Source organism: Carassius gibelio, chromosome A14, assembly GCF_023724105.1.
Source record: "Carassius gibelio isolate Cgi1373 ecotype wild population from Czech Republic chromosome A14, carGib1.2-hapl.c, whole genome shotgun sequence".
NCBI classification, from domain to species: Eukaryota; Metazoa; Chordata; class Actinopteri; order Cypriniformes; family Cyprinidae; genus Carassius; species Carassius gibelio.
The window spans coordinates 11,090,183-11,098,351 of NC_068384.1; the positions used below are offsets into that span (position 1 = coordinate 11,090,183).

The window sequence follows — 8,169 nt, forward strand, 5'->3', positions numbered from 1 at the left end:
ATGAGGTCAGAGTGCATACATTACATCCATAATGAAAAACACTGCTTCAGTGTGTATGTGTTTGTGTGTATGTGAAATAATACGGAATGTGAAAACTGGAATACACAGAAGCAGTTCTGACTAGCCGCTTTATCTGTTAACCTCACATAAATATCAGCGTTTAAAAAGCAAATCCCCTCCTGTGATATATGCTAAAGCATTAATATGACAGCCGAGCAACTTTCATTATGTCAGATGATGATAAATTAGGGTCGTGGACAAAGTATTAGCAGGATCATAAACCGCAGATTCCTGTAGTGAAATGTTTAATCTAGTCGGACGTGTAAAACAGCACTGAGGTAAAAGTGTACAATCATAGTCAAGATGAAACCTTAGACTGGATTTCACTGCAGGCCAAACATTGAACTATTATGGAGTCATTCATGTCACATGTAGCAATGGACTCACTGTGACAACAGCATAATGTAACCTTTTAATGAGTCATGCGGCACTTTTCACAGCACTTTTTCAACATTCATCATCACAATACCTGTCATACGCATTGACATCTTTTTGTTATATGCGCACACACACACAGTTGAGACTAAGACCTCCATAATTCCTTGCAAGCACCTTGTGAAAACCAACCACAAAGTGTGAGATGCACTGTCAGAACAGAATGAGTAATTAGTTGGTGAAAAACACCTGTCTGAACGCTCGCCTGCTTGCCCACTGCTGAAAAAGAGAGACCGACAGAAAAAGGAGAGAGAGAAGTGGGGGAAAAAAACAAACAAGCTGAAAAGAATAAGGTTCAGAGTGTTGGAGTCAGTGACTGGAGCCGCTCAAATGAATGTGTGACAGGACAGCTGTCAAGTCATGATAAGCAAAGAATTGCATTTTGGCAGTCAAAACATGATTGTTTCTTCAGCGTTTGATACAATAAAAAACAACAACCCAGAACCTGGCTCGCACAGAAAACATTGAGAATTTCTGCATCGGCACCCCTGTATTCGATGTGTGTGTTTAGGAGTGTAATGAAGCTTGAGAGAGACAAAGCCCAGTGACTTTAATACAGACACACACAATGTCTGAGAGAAAAGACAGATCAACTGTGCATTCATCCTAAACTTTCTTTCTGCTTCCCTAAACACACACACTCACAATTGCAAACATCTACAGGTTTTTGTGCAGACAAAGGGCCCTATCATAGACCCGGCGCAATGCGGCACAAATGTTTTTGCTAGTTTCTGCCCGACGCAGTTCTCATTTTCATGTCTTGTGCCGTGTTGCTTAAATAGCAAATGCATTTGTGCCAATTTGTGTGCCCATGGGCGTGCTGGTCTAAAAAAAACAAGGTGTGTTCAGGCGAATTGCTGGCGCGTTGCTATTTTGAGGAACTGAAAACAGACTGAACCATAGACCAACTCAAACCTGGTCTAAAGTCTGGCACAATGTTTTTTCTTTGTTATTTAAAGTGCACGTTAGTAAAGTGCACGTGTACCCGCTGCTTGTTACACACACAAGGACGCAGAGCCGCACACAAACATGCCAGATATAAAAAAATTAAAGGATAACAATGTAAACAAATATTATTGTGTAAGCTACATAAATATAAAAATGCCAACATGTCATAATGGATAGTCATTGCATGTTTCAGAATTAGGCTACCTATTTTCTCACATACAAGCAGCTCCGTTTCCTTTCTGGAGATGGGTCATTCTTCAATTGCAGTGGCAAGTGCTGTCCCACTACTTTACTACAGTTTAAATAAACTTTAAATAATAATAAATGATAAAAAGTGTACACGTTTATATTCTATAGGGTTAACACAATTTGTGCACCATTAATAGTTAACGTTTTGTTTTAAAGTACATATTTAATTGAGTTTGGAAGATTGCAATTGTAACTAAATCAGCATGTTCCCGCCACACCCTAGAGAAGTATCATGGAATGTAATTGCAACAATATAACATTTTTTACAATAAAGTGGTTATAATGTGAATATAGATTGTATTTAACATGTACAATTTTATTAAATTGTTTTAAAAAATACCTATTTTGTTATATTTAAGAAAAAAATGTGTGTCCCCCAAATTCATGTCTGTGGTGTTACCACAATGGATTTTACCCCTCTTGTGTGCAGAGGTCACTGCAGGTGCTGGTTGATCTGAGGGGTGCATGGTGAGTACATTCTTTTTTATTAATTTTCTTAAAGTTAGCTTAATGTCTGACAATTTCATGCATCACACTTGATTAGTGTCTGTGGTGTTATGTTAATAACTTGTAGATTTTTACATATTTTAATCACATTTTTTATAAATACATATTAATATTTCCAAAATGTCCCCCGATCTTGAAAACATCATGATGGCAGCCTCTATGTTAGAAAAGTCTGAATTTAGGCTGATTTGTCTGTGGTGTTACTGTCTATCGTGTTACTGTCTTATCGGGTAACACCACAGAGCCTAGTAACTTGCAATATGAAGTCTGTGGTGTTATAATTATGTATGTGGCGTTACTTCAAATTGACATAGACATAAGTGGCTGTGTCACCAGTGTTTGATTGAAATTATTTAAAAATCAAAACGTCCTTAAGCTTTAATTTGAATTGATATATTATATTAAACTAAGTTGAAATGCACAGCAATATATTTTATTAGAAAGAAAACAAAAAACAAACAAGCGTTTTTACCAATTCTGCCTCTCATTTGCCACACCAACTGAAGAATGACCCAGATGCATTCGTTGTTTGCGCTTGAAAATTCCGCCATGGAAATAGCAAAACCGTCATTGCATGAGCGCAACTGCCTCTTAATGGGAATGGGAGTTGAGACTCTGATTGGTTTCTTACACATTATGCACAAAAAACAACCATTACTAAATAAGAGAATAGGGATAACCCACTTAGACCATGCGCACGGGCGCGCCAACCATTTTCCCTTCATTAAACTAGCAAAAGGTAACTTATGCCCTCTGAAAACTGAAAAGTTGGTTGACGTTTCTTGATTAACTGAGAGCAGAGGAAAAAATCCTCATCTGGCCCTCCCTCACGTCAACACATGTCTCCCAATCTAACAACTGTGTATTCCACTGGTGTCCAGTGAAGTTCTCTCAGAGTCATCCTCATTATTTCGCTGTGCCATGCCAATCCTTCTGAAGTTTAATCAAGAGGAATTGTCACTTAACTTAAAAACCCTCACATTCTTTCTGACTTTCTCTTATTCTCTCTGTCACAGTAAGTTGGTATAATTCACTTCAAACTCACACTGACACCTAGCTTCCTGCCAAAGTCTCCCCACACTGGAAGATGAAAAACTCTTCCATAAAACAAAAAAGTTTTTAACCATGTAAATGTTCTTCACACTTGTGCTACACTGAAGAAAGTCAGGTTTGGAGCAACATAAGATTTTTATTTTCAGATGATCTATTCCTTTAAGACCTTTTGTCACAGTGTGACAAATGGCATGTGGAACTTATTCCCGCTGAAGCAGTGTTCCCGGGGAAACGCTTTGAGTGTAACTCTGTTCCCAGGCCTGTGTGTGTGTTTGTTGCTGTGACAACCCCAAATGATGGATTGGCAACAGGTGTGGGGGATTTACTCAGAGTTTGCGTGAGGCCTCATCAACAGTGGAGAGGATAAAAAGCAAGAGAGAGAGGTGGTGCGGGTGGTTTTTCTCCCTTGTGAAAAGTCGTTTTATTGGGTGGTAATAGTGGCTGGAGGACGGGTGAATGAAGTGGAAAGTGTTGCTTTGCTGAGGGATTCGAGGACAACAGAAGGAGAGTGAAATACCCTGTTTGCATTGGAGAGGAGCTAAGTAACTGAGAACTGAGTCTTGTAATTGCACACGTTTGACACTGAATTGGATGTGGTTTGGAGTGTTTGGATCACGATCATAAATATCACTGAGTGGATTGTATTGATTCATTACCGATCTCTTACCTCTCCCTCCTCTATAAATGGTGATGTGAACTCTGCCTGTGACTGTGAAGAAAAACATCTCAGAATATCCTCAGCGGCAGTGAGGATTGAGCCCTCCCCCTTCCCTTCGGACAGAAACCCGAATGTGAGTGCTGGCTTTAAATTGCACGTCGTGAAGTGAGTTTGCAGTGGCTAAAATTGATGTTTTCCCCCACAATATATGTTTGAAGTGGAATTGTCGTGTGTGTGTGTAAGCTACATTCCTGTTTGCCATGCACTCTCTATGTGTCATGAGGGCTGACTGTCAATAGTAAGAGTCCTGCGACACTGATTTGTTCCAACTGTCTGGATGTTGAGGATTTATCATCTGGGATGTGAATTAACCCCTCTGTTGTGCTAATAGGAGAAGAGATGCCCTGTTGAAATATTTACTATCTGCCTCAGAAAAGCTCTGTGCAACCTGTTGACTTCGAGTCTGCTGTATCCCTGCCATTCGACTGTATGGTGAGAGGTGTTCGCTCCTTCCAATACATGTGAATTGTATACTTGCCTGAAACATCCATTCTGTCTGTCTCAGAAGAAGCCCCATTCAGCCTGTTGACTTCGAGTCTGCTGTATCCCTGCCATTCAACTGTATGGTGAGAGGTGTTCGCTCCTTCCAATACATGTGAATTGTATACTTGCCTGAAACATCCATTCTGTCTGTCTCAGAAGAAGCCCCATTCAGCCTGTTGACTTCGAGTCTGCTGTATCCCTGCCATTCAACTGTATGGTGAGAGGTGTTCGCTCCTTCCAATACATGTGAATTGTATACTTGCCTGAAACATCCATTCTGTCTGTCTCAGAAGAAGCCCCATTCAGCCTGTTGACTTCGAGTCTGCTGTATCCCTGCCATTCAACTGTATGGTGAGAAGTGTTCGCTCCTTCCAATACATGTGAACTGTATACTTGCTTGAAACATCCATTCTGTCTGTCTCAGAAGAAGCCCATATTCAGCCTGTTGACTTCGAGTCTGCTGTATCCCTGCCATTCAACTGTATGGTGAGAAGTGTTCGCTCCTTCCAATGCATGTGAACTGTATACTTGCCTGAAACATCCATTCTGTCTGTCTCAGAAGAAGCCCCATTCAGCCTGTTGACTTCGAGCCTGCTGTATCCCTGCTATTCATCCGTATTGTGAGAAGTGTTCGTTCCTTCCAACGCATGTGAACTGTATACTTTGTCTGAAGCATCCATTCTGTCTGTTTCAGTAGAAACCCTGCACAGCCTGTTGACTTAGAGTTTGTTGCATCCTTGTGGCCCACCTGTGCTGAGAGAGGTGACTGTCCTTTGTCACGAACGTGAGAGGGGCACGCTTTGTCTGGAATATCCACTCTGACGGTGTCGGGAGAAGCCACCTTACTGTAAGACCGTGCACCTGCCGTATACGTACTTGACTGATATCATTCGCCTCAAATTCCGTACCTGTGGAAGAAGGAAGGAAGGCTGGAATTACATACTTACCGGAGGAGACTTACCGGACCCCTCACTTGCCAAACACATCCCCACCTCAAGGCTGTGTATCTGCCGTGTACGGACCTGACCGATATCCATCCGTCCCAAATTCTGCATCTGTGAAGAAGGGAAGGGAGTTTGGAAGTATTTAATTACCAGAGGAGACTTACCAGACTGCGGGCTTGCCGATTGTATTCCCACCTGTGAAATACCTACTTGACCACCCATCTGTCCATCTATTGCGGGGCCCGCACAGAGGAAGAGGGCGGGAGAGTCCCCGGTCGCTGCATTGTTTACCTTCAAGCCCTGAGGGTAACAAAGAAGATTTTAGTTTAGGATTCCCAATTTGTTTTTACTTCAAAATAAAACTTGTTAAATTTATTCTCTGTCTCCGACTCTTCCCTCTGATACGCTCCTCGAGGTGGTCCTGGTTTAGGGGAGGGCGCAGTCCAGCTTGGCCCCCCTGACCTGTGACACTTTTATAAAACAGTTAGTTCAGGTCCTGTTGATATTCAGAACAACAGCACTCTTGCTCATGTGATACTGCTTAAATAACAACTTTGGGTGTTCTTTTGTTTTTACTTGTTATGTTTGCATTTCAAGCAGACAGGCCTGATTAGTATTCAAGCCAGAAAAGAATGAACAATGAATGTGTTAACACCAAGCATCCTAATTCATGGTGAGACATCTGTGTAAGAGCAGGCCGGTCCTCAAAGATTTTCCACGATGTGGCTGTGCTGCACACTGACGAGCACTTTGCTCTGATAAATAAAGTTTTTTTTTTTTCCTGTGTCTATATCTGCAAGCTACTAATAAAGAAACATAGTCCTGATCAGGATTTCATTTTCCCAGCTTCACCAAAAGACCTTAATGTTTCATTTTTTCTTGTTCTATCACCTCCCCTCTCCATCGTTCACATTTTCCCATGACTCCTTTAATATGTAGCGGCAGATAGATCGGTGCAGCTGAGAAAATGAGAGCACTGCTCCAAGCCTCTGCTTGTATTCCCATCATATTAAACAATGGGGGAGAAGTGAGGAGAAAGAAATCTAATAAAATGTCTTCAATTAAAGTGGAATCAGGGCAGTGTTGTCTCTCAGGTTTGGGGTGGATTAGACTAAAGCTGTGGCTCTCCTCTGTCTTACTCTGGAGTGGGTAATGGCATTATGTGAGCTGCATACTCATCTCCAGACGCTCCTCGTTCTATTCTTTTGCTTTCTGTAAGAATCACGTTTAGGATTAGGAAGCTAAAACGCTCAAGGATCAATGTGCTGGAAGTTAGGACAGATTCTGTTGATTGACCCCCTCTGGTCACTTTGATGTTCCCTCTTTTCTGAAATTAGATGTCACAGGAAACTTACAGAGGAGAGTGAGTGTGTAGTTATACCATGCCCTTTGTTTTCCTGCAAACTTCTAGACCCACAGCAGAAGCAGGGTACACTAAAGGTTTGAATATATTATGCAGAAGTACTGTAGACCTAACATATTTCACAAATATGGTAATCGATGTTACAGCATTTATTTAAAGCATTAAAAGCAAAATAAAATAAATTAATAAAAAAAAAAAAAAATACATTATTTTATTGAAAAGGCTTTAAGGTGCAGTAGGAGATCTTGGAAGATGCTAACTTTAGCCTGATAGCACTGAACGCGAACGTCCCACCCGTCTTGCAATTGCTGACCAAAGCCACGCCCCCTGAACGCATTTTTGCTCACAGACCAGAATACCAAAGACAACATTACTACAATAGGCTTCATCAGTGGCTCCCAATTCCAGCCCATCTTCCTAAGTGCAGAAAACTTCAACCGATTCCCCCTGCTCAGGGAGGAGGGAGCAATGAACACTGTGTAGGTTTCATATCGATTGGAACACAGTTCATGCACATACATGCAGAGGTGGGTAGAGTACCCAAAAACTTTACTCAAGTAAAAGTAAAAGTAATTCTAGAAATATTTACTCAAGTAAAAGTAAAAGTACTAGTCTTGAATAGTTACTTGAGTAAGAGTAAAAGAGTATCGGATAAAAAATCTACTCAAGTAGTTAGTTACTAGTTACTTTGGGTCATATATACGGAGCCTTTTTTTATATAGATATATAGACAAAAAATGTATGTAATGTATGTGTGTGTGTATAAATGTATATATTTCATCAGCCTTTAATCCAATTTATGTAATTTATTATAAAACCCTGTCTGTTTATTTAAGTAACAAATATAGGTATCATGCCATAACATATTTTTAATACGACTGACTTCATTTTAAATGTGAATTTAACATTGAAAATTAATGTGATATAAATATTGCTACTAATCTTTCATTGTTCAGAAAGAGAGCAAATAACATTTACATTATTAAACATAATTTTCACTGACAGTCTAGATTTCATTCACTCTCAGAAACTACCATTAAAATCACTGAAACTGTTAACACTGTGAAATCAATATCTTAATTATAGATTCGTACACACATCTGCACTTTGTTGTTTCTGACGAGAGAATTCGCCAGAAAGAGGTATTCAGTAAGTGAGCGAGTGAAGGAAGCACCGGCATTTCAGCGATGACTCATCGGAACACCTCTGATTGGCCATTGCATTCAAAAGCTCAACAGAACCGTGTGTGATTGGTTAATGCGCAGCGCTGTAAAAACGCGTCTGTCTCTGGCTCAGCGCCAGCAAGCGATCACAGATCTGAATTTAACAGCTGATGATATGACTTGCTGAACGTACTCGCACTGGTGTGATTGTATTAAAATTAATAAAATCTTAATCGGCTATTCTTT

General features: G+C 40.5%; 1 long non-coding RNA gene across 1 annotated transcript; it reads left to right on the forward strand.

Moving 5' to 3' along the window:
• Positions 1-3,427: 3,427 nt before the first annotated feature.
• On the forward strand, positions 3,428-5,772 carry LOC128027007 (uncharacterized). The gene is made up of 2 exons (XR_008186584.1): positions 3,428-4,804; positions 4,878-5,772. It is a non-coding gene; the product is annotated as an uncharacterized LOC128027007 (long non-coding RNA).
• Positions 5,773-8,169: the final 2,397 nt, after the last annotated feature.